This window comes from Lepidochelys kempii, chromosome 14 (assembly GCF_965140265.1).
Source record: "Lepidochelys kempii isolate rLepKem1 chromosome 14, rLepKem1.hap2, whole genome shotgun sequence".
NCBI lineage: Eukaryota > Metazoa > Chordata > Testudines > Cheloniidae > Lepidochelys > Lepidochelys kempii.
Genome location: NC_133269.1, coordinates 6,544,271 through 6,556,904, shown reverse-complemented (window position 1 = coordinate 6,556,904; position 12,634 = coordinate 6,544,271). Strand labels below are relative to the sequence as shown.

General features: G+C 44.2%; 1 pseudogene; it reads right to left on the bottom strand.

The window, feature by feature from the left end:
- Positions 1 to 2,504: 2,504 nt before the first annotated feature.
- LOC140898016 (actin-related protein 2/3 complex subunit 1A-like) lies at positions 2,505 to 11,162 on the bottom strand (annotated as a pseudogene).
- Positions 11,163 to 12,634: the final 1,472 nt, after the last annotated feature.

Genomic DNA, 12,634 nt, shown 5'->3' with positions numbered 1-12,634 from the left:
GTCACCCCTAGGTCCTTTTCCGCAGAACTGCTGCCTAGCCATTCGGCCCCTAGTCTGTAGCAGTGCATTGGATTCTTCCGTCCTAAGTGCAGGACCCTGCACTTATCCTTACTGAACCTCATCAGATTTCTTTTGGCCCAATCCTCCAATTTGTCTAGGTCCTACTGTATCCTATTCCTCCCCTCCAGCGTATCTACCACTCCTCCCAGTTTAGTATCATCCGCAAATTTGCTGAGAGTGCAATCCACACAATCCTCCAGATCATTTATGAAGATATTGAACAAAACCGGCCCCAGGACTGACCCCTGGGACACTCCACTTGACACCGGCTGCCAACTAGACATGGAGCCATTGATCACTACCCGTTGAGCCCGACAATCTAGCCAGCTTTCTACCCACCTTATAGTGCATTCATCCAGCCCATACTTCCTTAACTTGCTGACAAGAATACTGTGGGAGACCGTGTCAAAAGCTTTGCTAAAGTCAAGAAACAATACATCCACTGCTTTCCCTTCATCCACAGAACCAGTAATCTCATCATAAAAGGCGATTAGATTAGTCAGGCATGACCTTCCCTTGGTGAATCCATGCTGGCTGTTCCTGATCACTTTCCTCTCATGTAAGTGCTTCAGGATTGATTCTTTGAGGACCTGCTCCATGATTTTTCCAGGGACTGAGGTGAGGTAACATAAGAATGTTAGGATTTAGCCCAATAATAGCTCCCCACCAAACGATGTCCACCTCTGTATGGGAGGGTGGTGAGCAGCCAGCATGCCAAGCAAGAGCGGAGAGGAAAGTTTCTGGCTAACAGCAGCAGCATGTACTCTCTTTTATGAAAAGCACCGTGGGATTTCTTGCGTCCATGCTGAACAGACACATCGTCTGGCGGGCTATTTTTTCTTTTAAGGACTCTTCTAAAAGGGATCCTACCTCCACAACAAATGGCACTGAATGCCATTTCTTTACCTTGCAAAGATGAGGAGCCGCGTGTGCAGGGATGCCAGAGACTCTAAGCATTCAAACCCTGACAAGTAGCAATCCCCTCCACTACAGTCCCAAGATGAACCTGCACGTCTCTCCTTTTTCAAAGAATCAAATGGACAAGACCTTCTTGGCGCGGTTGTGACAGCTTGATAGATATTTCAGAACTGATGTTTAGCCCTGGACTTCTGCATCAGCTCAGCCCTATATCCTTCTGAAGATAGATAAATCGTGTAGGTTTGATGGAGGAGACCTTAGAAACTAAGACTCTTTGTGTTTTGTGTAGACACTGAGCATCCCATAATGGCTTTTTTCATAAGAGTAGAAGTTTGCCTGAATGTCTTTGGCCAGAATTTTCCCTTCCTTGTCTAGCGAATGGCTATCTGTCTGATTGCTGTTCTCCATCCAGGGATGGCTTTAGTTCAGTGGTGGTGTGATCCCTAGATGCAAAGAGTCCGATCTTGTGAGGCGGTGGACACTTCAACTCCTCTGGACTTCAAAAGGAGCTGAGGATGCTCAGCACCTTGTAGGAGCAATATTTGAACAAATGAAGACAGTACAGTGATAACAATCTGGGGGGAAGGGGTTTGGCTGGGCAGCAAATGTCTCTGAACAGAGACTACCACCTATGTTAGAAAAGAAAAAAGGTTTTTTTTGGAAATGGCATCAAACATGAAAGGCATTGTTCCTGAACTTCCCTGTGAAGTATTGAAGTAATTCTTGCGTTAACCTTATGAATTGACTTCATAACTTCTTGTAGTAATTTGCCAGCCAAATAAATTGAACCACTGATCTAGTTACTCAGATTCAAATTGTAACCTTGATTGGATCATTGCCTTGTGTTTTATAGGATTCGTTTAGGGAAATTAGAGACAAATTAATTAGAGACCTAGGCCTGTTCTATACTAAGAAATTAGGCCTGTATAACTATATCATAATGCCTGGGACCTAACTTAGGCCTGTATAACTATGATCTAACCCCTGGTGTGGACAGCATGAGGTCAATGAGAGAATTATCCCATCGACCTAGCTACCATCTCTTGGGGAGGTGGGTTACCTACTCTGCCAGGAGAATCCCTTCCGTAGGTGTAGGTAGCATTTTCACTGAAGTGCTGCAGCAGTGGCAGGTTTTAAGTGTAGACAACCCCATATAAATCCTTAGCTTTATATCTGTTTGCTTATTTGAATAAATCCTTAAAAAGCACACTAGACTGGTTCCTGTCTCAAAACTTCAATGTGCGAAAACAACCTATTTAGAGGTAAAGGTAAATACACTGAGTAGCTTCTGGACATGTATTATTTGGTTAAAATCCTATTACCACTACCCTTTGGCCGATCCTTCTGTTTCAGAGGTACCCCTACAGTGAGGATTAAAGGGGTATACTTCCCTCCTGCTGCATACGGTTTGTATTCAGGCTCAGCACATGAATGAGGAGTCAGCTGACACTTCAAAGGCTGAGGTTTTGTTTTTGTTTTTTGAAAGAGACATCTTCGAGAGCTGTAAAAATGACTACGTTTGTGTTTTAGGTGGGGGAAAGTACAGACCTGCACCAGAAATCACTTGATCCTGCAGCCAGTAAAATGTTATTTGGATGCCAATCTAGACTAAGTATAGTGGATCAGATTGACTTCTTTATGTGTTTACTCAGCCACCTGTTGTTAAGAGTCAGCTACGCAGAAGAATAAATATGTGGGAAGTTTGGGGCATATAACTTTGCAGTGAAGCTGTTCTGTGAATGACATTTCCGAGAGTGCTCGCATTCCAAACTGTTAGATCCTTTTAGTGAAATTATTTACTGTCCACTGAAAAACAAACCCTGGTAACTAGATCACATTTGTTTCAGGAAAACAAGTTTATGGCTGCTACACTGTCTCTTGTCCCAGAAAAACTGATTTGCTTCAGTACAAACTGACAAGGTGGAGAATCACGTTTGCAGATGCTGGAAGCTCAGGGTGGATGAGTTGCTCAGGGACTGTAGAAGCAAGAAGTCACACAGCCCCCATTTGAATTATAAAGAAGGCAAGACCTGTGGGGTTATCTAGTCCATCTCCCTTCCCCTGGAGGACTGGTCCTTACAGGGTCTTTCTCTGGTGCTTTGCAATACTGTCTTCGATCTACCTGCCATCCCGGAGTACTTCATAAAGGGCTCAAACATGGGAGCACTTATTAGGGCATGTATGCATTGTCTCACCCAGAGCCACTGAAATTCATGAGACTCTGTGTCTGAGTAGACCTATGCATGATAATACCAGGAAGTCTTTTCAGCAGTGTTCTTATAACTAGCTGATTTACAAGTTATATCCAGGAATTTTTTCGCCCACCACTGAACTGCAGCAGTAGCTGGGGTGTGACATGACAGCTGTTTAACAGTGCCAAGGTTGGCCCACAATATTTTGGCACCTGAGGCGGGGAGCTCAAATGACGCCCCCATACCCCTTCGCTTGGGCCAAAACTTTGAAACGCTGGGTCCTAGTGGTGCCCCCCCACAGCCTGGCACCTCAGTTCACCTCATGGTAAGGCCAGCCCTGGACAGCGCTCAGCAACAATGTACAGCATCTTAATATAGAGGAAGGGACGAATATTGTATCCAGCTGAAATTGCAGGAGGAGTGTTAGGCAGGCAGAATGCAACTACTCCCGCGGGATTTAGCCAGGGCACCCTGGCTTTTTCAGAAAGTGCCACGGACTCTTTGGTGACATAAAAATAAAGGTGATCCACTTCATACCTCATGTAGAGGATGGCACCTCCAGCAGCACGATGCTCCCTCATGCTATGTCCGATCACTGGCTTTGTATGAGTCAGAGGGGAAAAATGCAACCAATGCTCCTTGACGTGTGTTTCTTGGAAGTCCCCTATCTCAGAACTGTACTACTCCAATCCTGCAGAGCTTGTGAGATCTCATCGTACTGTGGTTCAAGATGGCAAGGCCTGCAGGCACGGATGACTTACAATAGGGGGCTTTTAACTTAGTGAGTTAAAAACTGTGCGTTCCAAAGAGGTGTCTCTGCTCTCTGTGTTTTGGGCTTACCAGTCATTTCCTTTCTCCAAGTAACATATGGAAATGATTTTAGAACCACTGCCCAAAGCAAACTTATTCTCCAGTCGGGACCATTTCACATAAGTGGCTGCGCAACTGATATGCGGCAGTGGGCTTCCATATGCCACCCTTCAGGGTCCATGAATCTGCATTTCAGTCCACAGCGCAGGTCACAAGGTGGTTAGAGTCAGGAGCCCAGTCAATTCCTGTAACATCACACATCTACCGACACCTTCAGTTCTCACTCTGCATCTTGACTACCCAATACATGGCTCTTTGTCACAAGACCTCAATGCAATATGAAGCAATCAATGAAAGACATGTGAGATTATTATAATACTTTGCCCTTCTACAGTGTCTTTCAACCAGTGCTCTTTGCAAACATTAACTGAGCATCACTACACATCTGTCATGGTAGGCATTATTATAATCATCTTGTAGATAGGTAAACTGAGGCACAAGAGTTAAACCTGTCAAAGTTTGCACAGCAAGTCAGCTGTAGATTTGGGAATAAAACCTAGGTAGATGCCAACACTCCTAGTCCCATGATCTAATCACTAGACAACACTGTTTCCTGATGATTATTTTTTCTGGTTGCTTATCCATCTCTTCCCAAAAAGAAAAGGAGTACTAGTGGCACCTTAGAGACTAACCAATTTATTTGAGCATGAGCTTTCGTGAGCTACAGCTCACTTCATCGGATGCATACTGTGGAAAATACAGAAGATGTTTTTATACACACAAACATCTTCTGTATTTTCCACAGTATGCATCCGATGAAGTGAGCTGTAGCTCACGAAAGCTTATGCTCAAATAAATTGGTTAGTCTCTAAGGTGCCACAAGTACTCCTTTTCTTTTTGCGAACACAGACTAACACGGCTGTTACTCTGAAACCCATCTCTTCCTGTGAATTAGGTCTCTTATTCTCAGTGTAACATGCTGTGCAGAAGCAATAGGTATGGTTAGTTTCTGTCTTGCTCTGGAAAAGGGCCTTTTTCTTTTCTTTTCTTTTCAGCTTTAACCAATAAGATTAAATAAATAACTATTGTAGGTAAAATCTGTAACTCTCTTACCTGTGACCCGGCCAATGTGCTTTGCCAGTTCATGGACTTTCTTCCCTCGATTCTCAGATTTCTGGTAGATGTGGATAGTATGGTTGTTAGGACTCATAGCAGTTTCTGTTAAAGAAACAGCTGCATCACTGAGGCCATAGATCACCCTGAAGTCTGTGCACACATAACAGCAGAATGCTGGGATGTGTAGTCTGTGAGCTACACCTCTGGGGTTGCCAAGGACCAGCATGTAGACCTCTGCCAGCTGTGTAAGCAAAACTCTGGCTATCTCTGGTTTATATGGAAGGGCTGCCTCATTCATTTGCTCTTAACCACTGCACTTTATTGATGGGAAAATGTCCTTACATTGACAATGAGATCCTTATATCAAACATGCCAGCTGACATAATCACTGTTTACATATTCCACACACTTCAAGGCCGAGTCCAAATCCTCCTGTTTCTTCCTCCACCATATCTCTGAGATTGGACGTTTTCTTGTTGTACATACAGCAAAATCTCTCTTCCATGCCCTTAACTCCCATCTTGATTAATGAAACTTCTTTATCTCTGGTGTCACCAACATCCACATCACCTCCATAGTATGCAAAGTACAGCTTCTTAAAGAAATAGGTGAGAGGTTTTTCGCAGGAGTGGGTGGGTGAAATTCTGTGGCCTGCGTTGTGCAGGAGGTCAGACTAGATGATCATAATGGTCCCTTCTGACCTAAATATCTATGAATCTAAATACTTTTCCTGGCCTGCCAATCTGACCACATCCCCCTCATTCTCCCTCCAAATCCATGCACTGTGTCTACCTTCGTTCTCCACCACATCAATGTTAAACTTTTTGGTCTCCTTTTCCAAGATCCTTCATAACTCTGTCCTGCCTATTTATCTGCCCTTGTCTCTTACCATGTTGCACCACCAATGCCATTCGTAATGCCCCATGTGTCTTCTTTTCCCACAATAATCTTTGCATGAAACTCCTTCCTAGAGCTGGTCTTCAAAGACCAGACCCTCTAGTTTAAATTCTTCCTGATTGCTGCGATGATTCAGAGATTCCAAGGCCAGAAGGGACAATTGGGATCATCTTGTCTGATCTCCTGTATCAATTCAGGCCACCAAACTTCCCAAAACAATGTCTGGATCATAACATTTAGAAAAACATTCAATCTTGATTTAAAAATTGCTAATAATGGAGAGTCCATGTGACCCCTGAGTAAATTGTTTCAATGGTTAATTGTTACAAATTCTCATTGTTACAAATATACACCTTATTTCCAGTTTGATTTTTGTCTGGTTTCAACTTCCAACCATTGAATAATATTATATCTTTCTCTGCTAGATTAACAAGCCCATTACCAAATATTTGTTCCCAATATAGGTACTTATAAATGGTGACCAAGCCACCTTTAATCTTCTCTTTAAGCTAAAAACATTGAGCTCCTTGTCTATCATTATAAGGCATGTTTTCTAAACATTCTCATGGCTCTTCTCTGAACCCTCTCCAATTTATCAACATTCTTGAATTATGTACACCAGAACTGGATGCAGTATCCCAGCACCAGTGCAAAATACAGAGGTAAAATAACCCCTCTGTTCCAACTCGAGATCCCCCTGTTTATTCATTCAAGGATTGCATTTAGCTCTTTTGGCCATTGCATTGGTCTGGAAGCTCATGTTCAGCTGATTATCCATCACGACCCCAAATCTTTCTCCGAGTCACTGTTTCTTGGGATAGAGTCCTTCATCCTGTAAGTATGGCCTATGTTCTTTTCCCCTAGGTGTATACAATTCTATTTAGTGGTATTAAAACACATTTTGTTTGCTTGAGCCCCATTTACCAAGTGATCCAGATCCCTTTGTCAGTGACTTGTCCTCTTCATTATTTACCACTCCTCCAATTTTTGTGTCGTCTGCAAATTTTATCAGCGATGATTTTATGTTTTCTTTCAGGTCGTGGAGAAAAATGTTTAATAGCACAAGGGTCATGTTTCTGTGATAGTATTTATGCTCTGTAGGCTATAGAGTTGCCCTCTGGTAAAAAAGGCAGACAGAGCTGGAACACAAGTTTTGTGGAAGTCTGTATCTGTTCTAATTATTTTCTATAATAAACACTTCCTGTTTAAGACTTATTGTGATTCCATATATCAAGGGAAAGGCCAGCTTCTACTGCAGCCCCCATGGGAAGCGTATCATCATAGTATTTTTAATAGTATACCCTCCCCCCTCTCCCCATGCTCCATGACTGAGTAACTGTGTAATCACATTGCTGTAACCCCATGCCTTCCTCCCCCATCACTACCCTTCTGTCACTTTCCCTGTCATGTCTAAATTAGAGTGTGATCTCTTTGTGGCAGGACACTTCTCTTTTCTGTGCTGCAAGGCACCCAGCAGAACATTGGGTGCTGTAAAATAATAACTAATTAAATGCCTCCTCAAGGCAAAATTGTGTTCTAACTAAATGTACACAGCGATTAACAAGGTTTCCCTGAAGCACTTGATGGTAGTAGAGGGTGTGGAGAGATCAACGGGGAGGAGAGTAGGACAAGAGGGAGGAATGTATCTAGGAGAAGTGCAGCACACGAGGTGAGCATTTTATGAACAACAAATGGGTACGGCTGTTCCAAGCATAGCAGGCAGCAAAGAAGAAGGAAAAAGCTGACAGCAGGATAAAAAGATCAAAAGGTGAGTAAGAAGAGAGGGCTGGGAGGACTTTAGGGAGTGAGGGAAGAGGAGGAAGAGAAGGAAAGGAGTAGAGGTGAATGCCAAGCAGATGTCTTGTAGGACACTGAAGGTGAGGATAAGGAGCCTGATTCTGATGTATGAAAAGACAGGATACCAATGGTTGAAGGGGGTGATGCGGTCAGAAAGACAGGAAAGGAGGGTGATATTAGCAACTGCATTTTGGACAGGCAGCAGCTGCTGTCTAAAGGGGAATCCGACGGTTTACTGTATAAACGTAATAACAGAGCAAAGTGCAAAACCTGATGGGAAGAAAGACTTTAAAATACATAAAGTACCCAGCTCTGGCTGTGGTATCTTCCCTCCATATCTCAGCTCCTCTGAGAATTGGGAATTTAGCCCCTTTCGCTATCCTTAACTACCGCTGCTACCTCTTCGCCTTTGTGTGGCCAAGACTCCGCTCCGAGGCTGGGTTTACCCCCTTGTCGGGCTCTTTCCCAGCAGGCTTTCTTCTGGCAGCTGACCATTTAAATCTAAAAGAGACAACCAGCACCACAATGAGGTGATTGAGCTGCACCTGTCTGGGGCAGGCTGAACCTCCTTCCTTTACAGCTAATATTTCAGCTCCACAGGACGTGGCACATCATCGCAGCCCCTTCAGTTCTCTCCGTAGGAGGCTGCCAGGGAGGTCAGTTCCAGTGGTGTTTGTGTGAGGAGGACGGGATGGAACCAGAGAGAGGGAGGAAGGACCAGTTATACTGATCTGCAACTGGATTCATTGCTGTAAAGCTTTTGCTTTTGGTTCCCTCACTTCATTGTTTTTAGAGCATGACAAAAATGCAACTAACGTACGGAGACAACTCGAGACTTGGAGTAACTCTACTGCTGTTAGTGGATTTTCACCCGGGATGCCTTTGGCTCATGATGGCTGGCTGTAGCAGTGTCCTCTGAGTCAGCAGAATTAATAGATTCATAGATTCCAAGGCCAGAAAGGACCACTGTGATCATCTATTCTGACCTCCTGTATGACACAGGCCATTGAATTAATCCCTCCAGAAAATCCAGCCCTCGGGCAACATTCCTAGACAACAACTAGAACAATTAGTCCCCTGAGATCCTTTAAGTCACATCCATAAGTCTTTGCTCTCTGAGTGTACATCACCTCGTGATTCACAGTCCCTGGGAATTCATCCAATCTCCTTCAGACTGAGATCCGTTCTGGCACTTACCAATCTGAAAAATTGAATGTTCCACAGCCCAGTTCATCTTATGGCTGTAACCATGATAGCAACAACTGTGATAAAGCATGACTGTGGCTAGAAGGGTTCTAGCAAGATTCCCCCTTTCTCTATCTGTAAGCCATCCTATAACTGAGCTACAGACAGTCCCCTCCACAGAGCAGGAGAGCAGCTGAAAACTGAGCTAGCAAAACCATGCTAGAGGGCCTACCTTCACCAGAGATGGAACCACGTTAAATGTAACCATGCTGCTGACAAGGCTGCAGCTAAAATGGTTCAGCAACATCCATGCAGCACCATTTCCCCCCACAACCTCATGTCAGCTGAGTTGGCCTCTCTGTACCTACCATGCAGCACAGCCATGCTTGCATTTGTATGTTTTGGAGGAAACCTGGGTAGCTTTCCCATACTGCCGCAGCTATTACTTAGGGAGCAGCAATGATCCAAGTTATTTCATTCATAACACTATTCCATTATTATGCATTTATACAGTTACAGAAAGGTTTTATTTTTCCCCCAGTGTATTTTGAGCTGGTGAAAGGTGCCAGACTGACACACAGCCCAGTGAATTTTAGAAGGACTTCCCACACAGAGACCTTGTTAGAACCCCTTTATAGCCTAACATTCACGGTACAGCCGGGCTCACAACCACACTGCTAGGAACCATATATGAAGCATGTTGTGAATGCATTCAAGTCAAGTGCAGGATCAGCCATATTACAACCTGGTTACCAACTTAGTAAATATATGTAGCGTAATCCCTCGAGTGGGAGATAGTATATAGCATGTGTTTATAACAGAGTTCTCAAGACTGCAAATAGGTTCCTTGCAGGGGATCTGTTTCAAGGTTTCAAGATGTGCCATATGCCCATGGATATGTCTGAGGTTTAGCATTGTTGTGGAGGATACTTAACATTGCATCTATCCTACAAACTAAAATCATGTTGTAACTAGGTCCCCTGACTCTGTGTAGATGAAGCTTTAAAACTCTGCTACAACAGTGGTGTTGAAACACGATTGTCACTTGGGTGGTTTTGACTGCAGTATGGATAGAATCTAACACAGTTTTTTCTTTCACGTGATTTGAGAAACAGCCTTAAGAAGACTCAGCACATGAACATTTATTGGCAGGTATTTGGGAGAAATATGAAAATTTAATTTGCACAGAGAAGGCTCTAAGGAGTTGTATTCAAGGTGCAGCTGCATCAAAAGCCCTTAACAGAAGGGAGCTCAGATTAGCATTGGAAGGATGTCTTTACAAATCCCACAGTTTTCTGCTTGTAGCAGGGTGGACACCTGCTTGGGCCCAGAAGGGTTTAAAACAGCCCTGGGAGAGAGCTGTTGCAGCAGAAAGGCAGCGGGGCTGACTGGGGAAGCAGCCTCAGCTGGGGGCCATGTCCCAATCAGGGCTCAGCTGGCTCTATAAAGGTTGTGAGCCAGAAAACCACAGAGACTCTCTCTCTCTGCTGTGAGGGAGAAAAGGGCCTGGCTGCAGGGGCTTAACCAAGTATCTGGAGGGGAGCAGGGCTGGGGATAGGCCAAGGGAGCCGGAGAGCTCCAGCCTAGGAAAGCTGCAGGCCTGCTAAGGCCTATTAGGTACGGGGCTTGTAGGGGCAGCCATGGGTAGGCAGAGGCAGCAGGTCCAAACCTAACCTTGCCTATGATTGAGTGGCTCATACTGCAGTCTGCCCCAGGGCACAGGGGCTAGCTGGTGACTGGCAGGAGCCTATGACTGAGGTGAGGTAGGGATAGTGGGTGGGGGGTTCCCCTGGGAGGGGGAGACCAGGACTGTGGGGTACTGCCAGGGGGCAGCACCTAGTGAAAGGGGCACGGGGGTCCTGGGAGGGACATGGGAGCCAGCAGCAAGGTGAGACACTGGCTTGAAGAGGGGACTCCGGAAGCTGGAATGCTAATTCCCTGAGATGACCAGCAGCAGGTGCTGCCGGTGAGTCTGTGCCCGGCTACACTGCTCCATGTATTAAGTACATTATTTCTGCACCTTTGAGCTATGACTGCAGTATGATGGAGTGGTTTGCATCATTTGTATAGAATACTGTCTCTTTCTCTTGATAAGAGAATGCTGTGAGACAAATTTTACTTATGGGTGTGATCTTTGTTCCAGGCATAGCAGGATATGGGCTCTATCCCAAAACTGTACAAGGACATGTCCAAACAGACAGTGATGCAATGTGTCAACAGCTGAAAGCCAGAAAAATAGAACAAAATACAGCTGTTTGCAGGGATACTTGAAAGAAAGGAAATAGCCCGACTTGATTATGTAAAGAGTTGTCACTTTGGATGGGCTAGCACCAGCAGGAGAGTGAATTTGTGTGGGGGGGTGGAGGGTGAGAAAACCTAGATTTGTGCTGGAAATGGCCCACCTGTTGATCACTTTAGATAAGCTATTACCAGCAGGACAGTGGGGTGGGAGGAGGTATTGTTTCATGATTTCTGTGTGTATATAAAGTCTGCTGCAGTTTCCACGGTAAACATCTGATGAAGTGAGCTGTAGCTCACGAAAGCTCATGCTCAAATAAATTGGTTAGTCTCTAAGGTGCCACAAGTACTCCTTTTCTCTTTGAAAGATTTCAGTTTACTTAAGGGGGGAAAAATATAATTAAAGCATTAAGTGGATTTGACATTCACTAATAATGCTCAACTTCAATAACACTTCACAAACATTAAGGACTCTTCACATCTTACATATAGAGATGGGCTCGAAGGGTGACATTCAGCGTTAGCTTGGGATCTAGCTCTGAAATTTGCCGAAGTTTGGTGGGGCTATGTTTCCAATTAATCCGTTACAGAGAGCTGCTTGAGTAACGAAGCTGAGATCTCCAAAGTTCAAAGGATTTGAACCAGGGAGCTGGTTTGGGCCTGTCTCTTATACCTATAGCAGACCTAAACTGTTCTTGTTTTTTAATGTGAGAAATAGTACGAAAGTAAGAGAAACCTAAAAGAAACAACACTGACGCATGTTGTAGAGGGCTTGAAAAGTGACAGTGAAAGCATTAGCAGTTTAGGATGACAAAGGGCACGCACACACATTATACTCCAATTCTTGGTGCATTTCGATCTGTAGGGCACAACATAAATGGCTTCAAAGGAATTAAATGAGATGAATTTTCAGCCTAAAAATTCTCAAGCAATTGCAACAAAGGTTATGTTCCTATTTATATGGAAATCAGCAGACTGAGGACTTGAAGTTCATTTCTTATTTTCTGGGTCTTTTTACATTACATGTGGCACACATCAACCTACCTGAACTTTGAGAACTTGAGCAATGGCTTGGAAGCTTTAACCATGCACAACTACGAAATTCAAACAGTGAATCTCAGATGATAAAGATCTTAAATTGTTTTATGAATGTTTTTTAAAAGAACAGATGCTGAATCACTAGTTACACCCTGCAGCTTTAAACAAGAAGATGCTAGCAGCAGGTAGTTTCTAGCTGTATAGCTGATATTTCTGGGGTGCCCACCACCTTGGTATTTAGGCTTCCACGAAGGGATGCTTAATTCTGAGAATTCACTCCCCCTTGATATAACAGTGCCTGGATTTGATGACCATCAGACGCGGTTGCAAAGCCTAAGTATTTTTCTGGGCTTCTCCAGTGGGACTGGACTATGGCGGTAGGT